This window comes from Protopterus annectens, chromosome 16.part0 (genome assembly GCF_019279795.1).
Source record: "Protopterus annectens isolate FY-2018-M chromosome 16.part0, PAN1.0, whole genome shotgun sequence".
Classification (NCBI taxonomy): Eukaryota; Metazoa; Chordata; order Ceratodontiformes; family Protopteridae; genus Protopterus; species Protopterus annectens.
Window position 1 is genome coordinate 463,065,953 of NC_056750.1, and position 14,227 is coordinate 463,080,179.

The following is a 14,227-nucleotide window of genomic DNA, read 5'->3' on the forward strand; positions in this document are numbered from 1 at the left end:
TGCTAAGAGTCCTGCAGGAGGCCAAGAAACCCAATACCAGAAAATCATATATGTCCAAGTGGAAGAGAATTTCTGTCTTAAGTATCACCAGGATCCCTTTTCAGTGGGGGGGTCCTCTTTTTTCTTTCCTACTTGTGTGAACTGCTACTTGCTGGCTTAGCATATTCTTCAGGAAAAGTTAATTTGTCAGCAACTTCTGCCTGTCTGCCACTGCATCCTTCTTTGCTCTCTAGATTTGAAGGGAAACAAATTTTTAAAAGACATCCTTCATATCAGACCCCCAAGAAAGCCTATTTCTCCTTCTTTGGATGTTAATTTTTGTCTTTGAAAAAACTGTCTCGGGCTCCTTTTGAGTCTGCTACTGCTATTACTACTTTGCTTCATTGCCCCTGAAGGACTGTTTTATTGATTGCTTTGACCTATACCAGAAAGGTTTCTGATCTTCTGGTCTTGATGGCAGTCCCTCCTTTTTTTGTTTTTTCATAGAGACAAGGTCTCTCTCCATACGAATCCTTCTTTTATGCCCACTGTGGTTAATGAGCTGTCCCTCAGTCAGCTTCCTTTATCCCTTCTCCGCAGCCTGCTAGTGGACTTGCATAGACAGCTCTGATATTAATTTGACAAAACAAAGGTCTTTCATAAATCGGATCAACATTTTTGATTCTTTTCATACCAGGGTATTGGGTTTGGCAGTTTCTACCTAAACCATCTCCTCCAGACTTCCAAGGCCATTTCTTGTTGTTATACTTTTCATGGCAAACAGTTATCTACTTCTGTTCTAGCTCCGTCTACTAGGACAGTGGCTTTCTCAGGGGCTTTCCTCAAGGGTTTGGACTCCAACTCCATCCTTGAAGCTGCTTCTTGATCTTCTGTCATACATTTACTAAGCATTACAAATTGGATGCCATTTCCAGAGCCAGGGAAGGATTTGCCAAGGATATCCTGCTTGAGTTTGTGGAGGATTCCTCCTTCCTACATTCACATTAGCTTTTGTACTGTCCCAGAGGTGATGAATACTGTGACAGTAATATGGAAGGACATAGTACAGTTGTGTAATATCTTACCATAACAGTAGATGTCTTCCTCTTCATCGTTGCAATATTTACTCCCTCCTTCCTATCCCCGTTTCTTTTCCTGTTTTACCATGGGTGGCATTTTCTTTCTGACTGATGGGTTATTCTCATTCTTGCCTTCTATTTCTTGATGTACATATTCTCCTTTCCACTGGTGGTCCTGGTTCTCCTGGGGCAGTTCAGTTCTGGATTGATAGAGTATGTATGTCACTGTTATGCCATATACTTGCTTGAGGAGCATAAGTCAGATGTACAATACTCCTAGTTAATCAAGGCTTTGGTATACTGGACAGATGTTGAGCTATCCTTGGCAAGAAATCCAGAGGTAATGAATACTGCAGCAGTGAAAATAAGGACATCTACTTTTATGGTAAGATTTTACACAACTGTACTTTATGCATAGAAGAGGTATAAGTCATATAGTCAGGGAATCAGAAGTCAAAAGATAAAGAGCAGCTACCCTGGTGCTGTTATCTATATACTGTGAGTTCTTTCTACACTTTGTCTCTGCCTGCACTGTGTTCTCAACATTCAGCCAATGTAGTTAAATCGGTAATTTCATTCATCAGGAGTAGCTAGGGAAATGTGTAGCTGTAGACAGATGTTTTTCTTTCTTGCACTCTGTTATTTATGGATTATTTTGTTGTCCTTCAGTATTGTCACATCTCACTGTATTTTAACTGTTAACAGTACTGCTTAATGTATTCTCCCTTAAATAAAATATTTTTAGGTTCATAGGTTGGTACTAGGCTATCAGCCCTAGGGCCTATACAAGCATAGCCATAACAATTCCCTGGATATTTTTTCCTACAATATTTATAGGTTCATAGGTTGGTACTAGGCTATGGCTGGTCACTTATTTTGTAATTGAAAAGAGGATATTTATTTATTAACTAACTAACTAACTAACATTTATTAACATTTGTTTACCGGGAAAGTCCAACTTGGAACAAAGCCACTTTTCAGCGGAGGCCTGGTGATAAACTGCTGGCATCTACCTCTAATTGACCAGACTGCTTTGATACACAATTTACAGTTGTTTGGCTAATTAACTGGCGAACAGTAACTTGGAGGTCCCCAGCATGGTAATTGGGGGTTGTGGGCAATCTGCTACTTTGGGCTTGGAGAGAATATTGCAAGCCTTCCATAGAAATTAGTGTATGTGTGTGTGTGTGTGCGTGTGTGTGGTGTGCGTGTGTGTGGTGTGCGTGTGTGTGGTGTGTGTGGTGTGTGTGTGTGTGTGTGTGTGTGTGTGTGCGTGTGCGTGTGTGTGCGTGAGAGATTGAGAATTTAAGAGTTTATGCAAAATACAGTTCACTGTGTGCCTGTGAGAACTGGAAGGCACTGAAACTAAAAGACAGTGGTGAGAAAGGGTTATGAGGATTGTGACGATGGGAGGAGTTGCCATCTATGCCAGGGAGAATAGGGCAGTGCATGTGCAACATATGCCAGTATAATTAGCTGGAATTTTATAAATAATTTTGTGTTATTTTACTGTCACACTGACTTGTGCAGATGTTTATTTTAAAAATATATCAACAGTGTTATTATAACTGATTAAATGTTTATGTTTAAACAAAGAATTCTGGAAAGGAAGAGTAGAGGTTTTTGAAATCGTTGTATAGCTTTCAAATACTGCAACAGATCTTAGCAAAGCTCTAAATGTGTATTGTACCAGTTAGGTGGTCAAATCTGATGTCATTCTATAACCAGCACTGAGAGGATGGAACTCTCCCAGCAGTTTTTCTTTTCTTTTGTTTTCTTTTGGAACCTGATATAAAAATCTATGACAGTTATCACAGTCAGTCAGTTGAGTTCAGTTAAGTTCAGTTCATTTAGTTGGAAGCTCAGCCCTTGCCTTGTGGAAGTAAGTATCTCAGCATTCTGTCTTGCCTTGCTGTGCTAATTACATTAGTTAGGATCCAGTTATTCTTTAGACAGTCAGGAAATACAGTGAGATTAGTTTAGTAGTATTTTTTTCCTGAATCTGTTTGAATCTGTCCAACTGTGTTATTTTTATTTGTCATGTGATTGAAACTCTGATGTTTATTTTAGTTTGATATTTAGTATTTTCATGTTTTCTATTTTATTATTTATTAAATATGTTGATACCTTTCAGTGTGGCTTTTCCTTTAGAGAATGCTTTTAATGACGACTACCTTTGCTTATTTTAGTGACACCTTGGCCACTCCAAAAAGTCTGACTGCATTGTTTACACTCTACCATTTATATTAGTATTGATTTTACTCAGTATAATTTGATACCCTTGTAAGAGCCTGACAGTGGCTGACTGGTGGCAGTGAGGTTACCTTATAGTCTGGGAGGGCTACACCTAGTAAATCTGTACCAGCCTTTCCCAAGAGTGTGTGGGGGGGGCATCAAATACCCAGGTGTGAGTGTGTCAGCTATTTGGATCTAGGACACAGTGATCCAAAGTGAGTATTGTTTGGGATTTTGGAGAGACAGGGAGTCCAGTCCCTATGGAGTGTGTTCCCTATGTGCTCTTGGGGGAAATTGTGTTTGATGTAGAGAGCTGTGTTTGAAAATACTGTGTAAATTAATTCCTGTTTTTAGTGACTGTCTGTCACAGGTGTCAGTGGTAAGGATTGAGGCTCCTTGATTACTGGCCCAGGGTAAAGAAAGGCCATTACATATTGCTGGCAGAGCAGTGGGATATTAATTGAACTTCAGTAGCCTGTGGGCAGGTGTCACTGAAGGTGTGTGTACTCTCAACAACCACAAGGTAAACATTCAGAGTTTCATTTTCATAACAGTTTTATTCATGTTTGTTAGTTTAGTCAGGGAAAGCAGCCAAACATGTCAGCAGAGGATTATAGTAAGCTGACAAGGAAGCAGTTGGCCAAGGTGTGTGAAGCCAAAGTACTGGTGCATGCTAATCACAGCTGCAGTGCGGATCAGTTGACAGGAGGACAACCAGTCTGGTGATGGAGATGTGCAGTCTTCAGAAACAGGACAGTTCACCTTTTCCTCAAAGGACTTAAAAAAAACGTCTGGAGTTAGAGACTTGAACTGGAGGCCAAATGTTTGGAGACCGAAGAGAGACTGTGGCATTTGGAGATCAAAGAAAATGAAAGACTGTGACATTTGGAGATCGAAAAAATGACAGTGTGGCATTTTGAGGCTGAAGAAAAAGAGAAGCAGTGACAACACGAGAGGGATATGTTAACTCTTTGTTGGTGTCATGGAGGTAATGGGGAAGGGAATAACCGGACCCCAGAAGCAATAAAAGTCAGTAAATTTCTTTCACAGTTTGCAGAGGGGGATGACTTTGATAGTTTTATTCATATAGTTGAAGGAGTATGTAAACAGTATAATGTTGACCAACAGCTCTGGGTATGGTTCCAGACCCCCTTACTCCATGGTAAAGCTGTAACTGCTGTTTCTAAATTGCATGATAGTAATTGTTTAAAATATGATAGAGTGAAACAATGTTTATTGAACTGTTATAAGTTAACATCCAGCCTTGATGTAGTTGCTGCATATCCGTAAGACAAACTCCATTCAAGCAACCCGTACGCAAGGCCTTAACCTGGTCTGTGACATTAATAGAACTTGTTGGCAGGATAGATTTGTGTCCCAAAGACTCCCCCATTCTGTGGAATAGACTCCCTCTCCATGTCAAGCAGAGTACCTCTCTAGCCCTCTTTAAGAGGAACCTGGATGACTGGATGGGAAACAGAAAATATGCCCCTGGGATCCCACCTGTGTCCCTGCTGGACAGAGAAAACGGGTGCAGATATTGAGGGAACATGGGCAAATTTCTTAGCTAGGCTTATAATTGCCTCCTGGCCAGTAGACTGGTATCATCCTAGGAACCTATGAAAAAAAGTTTTGTGAGCATAGACGCATGAATCACTGCTGACTTCAGCACTTATTTTCATAGGTGGGTGAATGGGTGTCCGGTTACCACTTTTGAAAGACTGGCAGAACTTTTGATGAGGGAACAAAAGCCCTTAATACTTTGCCTGAGGACATGAGAATCAGTTTGGCAGACTGGGAGTGTAACTCTGCAGATGAGCTGGGGAGAAAAGGGGATCTCTACTTAGCAAACAGGGCATCACTGCACAAGAAAGGGGTAATCCAGTGCTGCACATGGATATAAGGGAACCCTTGGTGGGCAACCTAAATCACCCCAACAGAGTCTACCAGTAACAGGGAAAGCTACAAGTTTAGGTACACAGCCAGGAATAGGGGTTAGATGTTTTAAATGTAACCAGAGGGGCCATGTAGCATACACATGTCCACTGAAGCAAGGTGGGGAACCAAAGTTCAGGGAGCCAGCAAGTGGGAAAGACAGCATGCCAGCAGTAAGTTGTCTGGTACCAAACTATCACCAGAATGTGTATCCTGTCTTAGTGGATGGAAGACAGGCCACTGCTGAGAGAGAGGCAACCTGTGACATAACCATTGTGAAGCCTGTATTGGTTAAAGAGGAGCAGTACTTGCTTGGGCAGTCCACTCCAGTTACAGCTTTAGGAGGGATACCATTGCAGATACCTTTGGCCAGGGTTCACCTTGACTGGGAGGGTGGAAAGGAAGCAAGCAGGTAGCTGTGTTTGAGGATATTCCTGCAGATGTCTTGATAGGGAATGATTTTGATAATGCAGTACCTTACGTGTTACACGCAGTCAGGCTTGGAGACAGGCATGTAGGTCTGGTAGTGTGAAGGAGAACCAGACAGACCCAACACTTGAAGTTGGGGCTGGTGAAGTGGCTGTTTCAGGGAGGGAGCTACCCTGCCACAGCTGCTGGTAGGTACTGATGTTCCCATGGACAAAGTGACTGCAAGGGCAGAGGTGAGTGGTAGCACCCAGGCTGACAGTGAGGCACTGCTGTCAGAAGATACTATGCTTCTTGTGGAAGGGGAGCTGGGAGGGTCACAAAAGTAGGGTTGAGACAGGCTCAGCCTTTGGACTCTACCTTACGAGGCTTGAAGGATGTACCTTAGGAGACACTTGATGCTCAATGAAAAGGGGAGTTTGTATGCTGGAACAAAGGGTTACTGTATAAAGAGTGGACCCCTGAGGGAGGGCTAGAGGGTGAAGTAATACAGCAGTTGGTAGTGCCCAGAGCCTACCATCTGGCACTTCTAGCCATAGCCCATGGCATTCCTTTTGCAGGTTATATGGGCATAAAGTGTACCAATAGATGTCTTATGCAGAACATTTATTGGCCTAGGATTGCAAAGGATGTAACAGGGTACTGCAGGAACTGTGAGCAGTGCCAAAAGGTTGGCAAGGCAGAGGACAAGGTCAAAGCTCTTTTGATGCCTTTGCTTATGATTAAGAAGCCATTTCAGAGGATAGCTATGGATATTGTGGGGCCTCTGAGTACTGTAAGTTCCACAGGGAAGAAGTATATCCTGGTGGTAGTGGATTATGCTATTAGATACCCTGACGCAGTGGCTCTATCCTCTATCAAGGCAGAGAACGTGGCAAATGCTTTGTTAGAGATTTTCAGCAGGGTACATTTGCAGAGAGAAATCCTGACTGGCAGAGGTGCCAATTTCATGTTAGACCTGCTGGCTTGCCTGTGGAAGCATTGTAGGGTGAAGCACGTAAAGATCAACCCCTACCATTCCCAGACTAATGGTCTTGTGGAGAGGTTAAACTCTACACTAAAGACCATGCTACAGGCATTTGCAGACCAGCTTAGGAGAGAGTGGGACAAATATATGCCCCTTCTGCTGTTTGCATACAGAGAGATAACCCAGGATTCCACAGGTTTTTCAGCCTTTGAGTTGCTGTATGGGCATAGGGTGAGGAGGGCCTTTAGATTTGATTTGTGATGAGTGGGAGGGTGTGTGTGAATCCCACAAGGAGTCTGTTGTGGCATATGTCCTAAACCTCAGGACAAGGCTTAGGAAACTCATGGGCTTGGCCCAGGAGAACCCGGCAGGAGCCCAACAGCAGAAAAAGGTCTGGTATGACAGGAATGTTCAAGCCCAAGAGTATGCTGTCAGACGGCAGGTTATGGTGCTCCTTCCTGTCAGACACAGTAAGCTGCAGGCAAATGTGTGGGACCCTTTGAAGTGGCAAGGAAGGTCAGTGATGTTACTTATATGGTAAACCTGCTAGGCAGGAGGCAGGGGCACATATTGTACTGTGTTAACATAATGAAGCTTCAGCATGTCAAGGAGGTCCTAGACAAATTGCAAAGGGCAGAGTTGACCATTAATCCCAGTAAGTGTCTGGTGAGTATGGCAGAGGTCTCTTACCTGGGACTTGAAGTGGTAAGATTAGGCCAGAACCTGCCAAAGTGGAAGGTATTCATGGGTGTCCTGCCCATTACCAAAAAGCAGGTGAGGGCATTCTTGTGGGCAGCAGTGTACAGTAGAACATTTGTTCGCAATTATAGCACAGTAGCTGCTCCTCTCACAGACCTGACAAGGAAAAACAGGCCATATAAGGTAGTGTGGACCCCAGCCTGTGAGCAGGCATTCCAAAAGCTTAATGGAGCTCTGGGAGGATCCTCTGTGTTAGCCAGTCCATATTACAGTAATACCAATGCAGATGGACTCTCAAGACAGGGTATAGGTTAATGTGTTCCCATACATGCTCATTTCTCTCAAGCAAAGTTTTTTCTAGGGTCACTTGAAAAAATAGCTCGAGTTTTCAAGGGGGGGGGGGTGTGACGATGTGAGGGGTTGCCATCTCTGCCAGAGAGAATAGTGCAGTCTATGTGTAACATACCCCAGCATAATTAGCTGGAGTTTTGTGATTAATTTTGTGTCATTTGGCTATCACACTGACTTGTACAGATGCTTGTGTTAAAAGTGCATCAGCAGTGTTATATTTACCGATTAAATGTTTATGTTTAAACAAAGAATTCTGGAAAGGAAGAGTAGAGATTTTTGAAACTGTTCTATAGCTTTCAAATAATGCAACAGATCTTAGCAAAGCTCTGAATGTGTATTGTACCCGAGTGAGGTGATCAAATGTCACTCTATAACCAGCACTGAGAGGATGGAACTCTCCCAGCAGTTTGTTTTGTTTTGGAACCTGATATAAAAATCAGTGACACTTATTACAGTCAGTTAGTTGAGTTCAGTTCAGTTTGTTGGAAGCTCATCACACTGTCTTGTAGGAATAAACATCTCAGCATCCTATCTTGCCTTGCTGTGTTAATTAAGTTAGCTAGGGAACAGTTATTCTTTAGACAGTAAGGAAATAACAGTAAGATTAGTTTAGTAGTATTTTTCTGCATCTGTTTAAATCTGTCCAACTGTGTTATTTTTCTCTTGTGAATAAAACACTGATGTTTATTGTACTTTGATATTTAGTATTCTCATGTTTTCTATTTTATTATTTATTATTAAATATTTTGATACCATTCATTGTGGCTGGTCTTTTAGAGAATACTTTTAATGTTGTGAGAGTACCTGTGCTTATTTTAGTGACACCTTGGCCACTCTGAAAAGCCTGTCTGTTTTGGTTACACTCTACCATTTATGTCAGTATTGATTTTACTCAGTATAGTTGGATACCCTTGTAAGAGCCTGACCGTGGCTGACTGGTGGCAGCGAGATTACCGTATAGTCTAGTCAAAAGGGGTACAGCTAGTAAAACTATGCCAGCCTTTCCTGAGAGAGTGTGTGTGTGTGTGTGTGTGTGTGTGTGTGTGTGTGTGTGTGTGTGTGTGACAAAATCATATAACCAGGTGTGAATGTGTCAGTTACTTGGAACTGGGACAAAGTGCTCCAAAGTGAGTCTTGTTTGGGATCTGGAGAGACAGAGAGTTGAGTGCCAGTGGATCATGTTCCCTGTGTGCTCTTGGGGGAAATTGTGTTTAATGCACAGAGCTGCATTTCTGTAAATTCATTCCTGTTTTTAGTGTCCATCTCTCACAGTGTCAGTGGTGAGGATTGAGGCTCCTTGATTACTGTCCCGGGGTAAAGAGAGGCCATCACGGGGATCTAGACTTAAAACTGCTCAGTTGGGTGTTCAATGTGAAACCTATTCTTGGATGAAGATGGTGTAGACCTGTAACCAGGGCAACAATGCATATTTCCTGCATACTGTTATGGCAAAGCTGCAGTTAGTGTACTGTTTAGCGGCTCATATTTGTGTGTCTTTTTTTTTATACTTGAGCCTGTGTGTGATTCAGTGGGCCATACCCCTGGAGGCCATCATGTTGAAAAGATTTATTTATTTTTTTTATTAAAAATAATTTACTGGTGGGCATTGAAGCAAATTCAAACAAAATAGCCCCTGACCATCATATTTTATTCTTTCTGAGGACCTTCATTAATAAAGTGTTTTTAATTGCAAAATACAAAGAGACAGGTGTGTCTCCAGAGGATTGCTTAAGATACCCTTACTATGCCTTTTACTACCTCCTAAACTGCTTTACTCTGCTTCTTTTTTATTTTATTTTATTTTATTTTTTGGTTATAAAATTGGTGTGTTTTCAAGTTTGTATATTAATCCAGGATTGTTCTTGATGAAAGCTTTCCAGTTATCATATAAAGGGAAGTATTTAGACACTGTGCACTGCATTAAGTGGAAAGCATGGGGAGTGTCAACATGCAAGGAGGAGGTGATTCAGAGTTGCATGTAGTGTGACCATGCTAGTGAGGAAATAGTGCGGCATGCATTACATGGAAATGACTGCATAGTGCCATGCAAATGAGTGCCACTCTAGTAATGAGAAACAACACATGTGCAAGTGGTGAAATCAAACATGACAGCAAAATTCAGAAACATAAGATTTGCACATGACTCATGGGGATCAGCTTATTTGAATGCTGTAGTTTCTCAGTTAAAACATTAATTACTCAAAGATGCTAGGAGTGCATCTGCTTTAGCTGTTTATATTAGTAGCCACCTCTGAAGGCAATGTCTGCTATGTTGCGCACCACCAACCTTCATACCACTGTGGAGTTAATCAACAGCAGAAAATAGTCAACAATTACCATATGGCCAGCCATTTCATATAGGAGCTAATAGACATTTGTCATCCTCACATGGAATCAAAGGGGGAATACATGGACTGCCTAGCCCAGTGGACAAGAAAACTTGTAAAATATTAACCATCCTTGCAATGAGGCACTTTCAGCCTTCAACAGGGACTTGTTAGGAGTTTTGCAGGCTTTGGCCTTGTGAATCCTACACTAGTTCCTTGCTGAAACACTTGGAGATGCACATTAGCAGAGAGTACCTCCACTATGCAGCCATCTATGACATAGTCCAGTTCCCTGAGGTCCTGGGGCAATTGACTGTACCCACATTGATGTCAAGGCCTCATTTTCTTCACATGGTGTCAGGCATAGAACTAACATTCCATCAATGGCAAGGTAGTGTGCAGTGTGCAGGATATTATATACAGCGTCTCTGTGTCTCATCCAGGCATATCCAGTGGTTCCCATATTAGGCAGACATATGACCTATACCGGCATTTCATAAGGGGTGATTTTCCACAGTGTAATCCGGTTGATAGTTGTCATCCATAATGCCAGTGAAGGTCCGATGCCATGAATGTAGGTAGCAAGTCACCCATAATGGTATTTGCTATTGTGTGTTACAGGTGATGGTGGATATACCTTGGAGGCATGGCTATTGATTTCTCTTCATAAACTCCAGACTGTGGTGGAGATGGCATACAACACCGCTCTGTCAGACACACAACATCATCAAGAATGTGTTTAAAGTGCAGAAGGCCTGTTTCAGCTGCCTGGATTCATCTAGTAGCATTCTCCTATATGTTGTGAAAATCTGGAAAAAGGTATTTTTGTTCTGTGCTGTGCTACATAACATGGTGCTTTCAAAACTTTTACAGTAAGGAGAACCATGGCACTGTCTAACATACCTGTGACAGCAGCAGAAAAGGAGCCCATTGAGGAGTCAGAGGAACTTGCTGCAGGTGGCCCTTATGTTAGGCATAGGTGGACACAGTATGTCAATGCACTGTAAGAGGCAGCATCTGGTCCATATCTATAGTCTGGACAAGATAAAACCAGACCAAAACTGATACTTGCATTAACACAAAAAGTTAATCTATTACAGTGCACTAGCTGGCAATTATGTGCATCACACTTTACCATGCCCAATCAGGATGGGCATGGCACAGTTATCATCATTATTTGCACAGGTGGAGTGTCACAGTGAGAGGATACAGTAGTGCTAGCATAGGTGGAGGGCTGTAGGTGGTGTTTGCAGTAATCACACACATAGCTAGGGGGTTGTGGGGTGGTAGAGCTAATTTCTTACAGTAATGAGTTAGAATTTCCACGTATGGAATGCTGGCTTGGGTATACCGTGCAGCCCTGCAGTGTCAGCTGTCCTGGAGATGGCATGGAACATGAGGTGCATATAGGTTCATAGGTAGATACTAGGCTATCGGCCCTGGGGCCTATATAAGTGTAACCAAAAAAGTTCCCTGGCTTTCACCACCCAATAAAGTTATTTTCCTGCTTCCCTGTCTAGCAGAGCCATAGAAGTGATCCCCGGGGTGAATTTCCTATTTCCCATCCAATTGTCGAGATTTTTCTTAAAGAGGGCTAATGAGGAGCTTTGCTTGACATGAATGGGTAGTCTGTTCCAGAACATGGGAAGTCTCTGGGACAGGAATCTATCCCTCCAGCATGTTCTGTTTATTGTGGTGGCAAGGTTTAGATCCCTGGAGCATGTGGCTCGGAGGGATTGGGGTTTCCTTAAGTGTAACATGTCTAACAGATCTGGGTTTGACGTGGCTTTGTATGTTAGGCAGAGGTTGCCTCTGAGTAAGCGATAAGTAACGGTGTAGAGCTGGAGCTTTTTGAGATGGTCTGCGTATGGCATCTGTTTGAGGCAAGTAATCCTATTAGTGAGGTATTTCTGTGGCCTACCTAGTTGTAGATGTCTTCCGAGGTACATGCCAAATGGGGCATTGTACTCTATAATGGGTCTGATGAAGGATGAGTAGAGAGGAACAATGGCCTCTTTTTTTCTGGAGGTGAACCCCTTTGTGATGAGGTGTGCCACATAGAAGGATTTCCTGAGTGCTATGGCGATGTGATTATCAAAGGAGAGACTACTGTCCACCTGTGTTCCAAGGTCTCTTATCACACTTTCGGTGTTTAATAGGCTACCACCTATGTGGTAGTTCATGGGTACAGTGTTTTTCCCAAAGGGGATGACAGTGCACTTCTTGGCATTGAGCTTGAGGCCATGACTTTGACACCAAGCATCAGTCTCAGTGAGGCCCCTTTGTAGAATGTCCACATCATTAGGCGATTCTATTATGGCACCTAGTTTGTAATCATCTGCGAACTTCGTTAGCCAAAGACCTGCTGTATTAGCCTGGACTTTTGTGAAGTAGATGCCAAACAAGACAGGACCTATGTTGAGCCCTGTGGTACTCCACTTGTCACTGGTCTGAAGTTGGATTTGGCTACTTTCACTGTGTGGTTTCTGTCAGTGAGCCAGTTGGCCACCCATCTTGTGACATAGGGATTTATGCCCAGTCTAGTGAGTTTATCTATAATTCCATAGTGGGGAATGGTGTCGAAAGCCTTGTCGAGGTCAAGATAGGCTGTGTGCACCACCTTACCCTCGTCCACGGCTCTGGTGACTGGTTCAAAGAAGTCATTCAGGTTTAGAAGACATGACCAACCTTTTACAAACCCAAACTGAGTGGGGCCCAGAGTTTGGAGGTTACCTATGTCGTTGTTTATAAGCTCCAAGATGATATGTTCCATGGCCTTGCAGACCAGGCTCATCAGGCTAATGGGGCGGTAGTTCCCGGGGTCTGTGGTGACGCCCCCTTTGTGGAGTGGGATAACTGTTGCTGTGCGCCACTCAGTAGGCACAAAGCCTGAACCATGGGTATGATTGAACATGTTACTTATGTGGGGTGCCGTTCATTCTGTAGTTCGTGCAGAACGTAGCCTAGGATGTTGTCAGGTTCCATGGATGCTGTGTTCTTGGCTTTGGAATGTGCAGTCTTTACTTGTGCAGCCGTGATTACAGGGGCTTTGCATTCTTCTGGTATAGTGATGGGCCTTTTGGGGGGTAAAGGGGGAGTGACATTTGCACTGAACCTGTCTCCCAGGATGTTGGCAATATCAGTAGGTTCTGTATATCTAGTGCCATTGTGCTGTAGCTCAGAGAAGATCTGAGTGTCGCCATTGAAATTCTTGACATAGCTGTAGAATGCTTTGTGGTTGTCTTTAGAATCAGTGGCAATTTTATTTTCATAACTAGCTTTGGAGGATTTTATGAGGGATCTCAGCTTCTTACTGAGGCTGACCAGGGAGATCCTGCAATCAGGGGATTTTACCCTTTTTTGCAACAGCTTCTTCCTTCTGTTATAGAGTTTGTTTATGGCAGGGGACCACCAGATTGGCTTCCTTTTTTTTGCGGATAGCATCTTGGTTCTGTTGGGGATGGCACGTTCCATGCACTCGTGTATGTGCTTATACAGTGCATTTGTATAGGATTCAGCAGTTGTACCTCTATTTTACATCTATATGGGTGTCATGAAACTTGCCACTTTTGTCTTAAGCATGAAGTTGACTTTGGAGAAGTTTTTTATGGTGGTTTCCTCAATGGGCAGTGGGGGCGGGATATTGATGTGTAGCGTGATCAGCTTGTGGTCGGATCTGACCAGCGAGGAATTGACCTCTGGCATGGAACATTGGTTGCCTATATTGGTAATGACCAGGTCCAGGATATTGCTACTCCTGGTGTGGTATGGACAAGCTGATCCAGGGTGTTGGAATTTATGAATTCCATAAAGCATTGAGCAAATGAGTTAGTACATAAGTAGTTTTCCCAGTTGATGGTGGGGTAGTTAATATCGCCCATTATTAGGGTATTGGGCTGTACCTTAATTTCGCCCAGTATATCAAGAAACGTGGAGTGGGCATCTTGGGGCATGGCGGGGGATCTGTAACAAGCTACAACCTGGATTGCAGTCTTGCCCAGTGTTAGTTGCACTTTGATAATTTTGGATGCATTATCTTGAGCAACTAGCCCGGAGGTGTGGATATCCTTAATAAATATGGACTTGCCTCCTCTTTTAGTGTTTCGGTCCAGGTTAGGTGGCCGAAAGGTGTGGTATGAGTTATAACCTGGTAATGCAAAGATGCTCTCCGGAGCCTTGCACCAGGTCTCCATCACTGCACAGATGTCGATGTTCTCCATTTTAAGGAG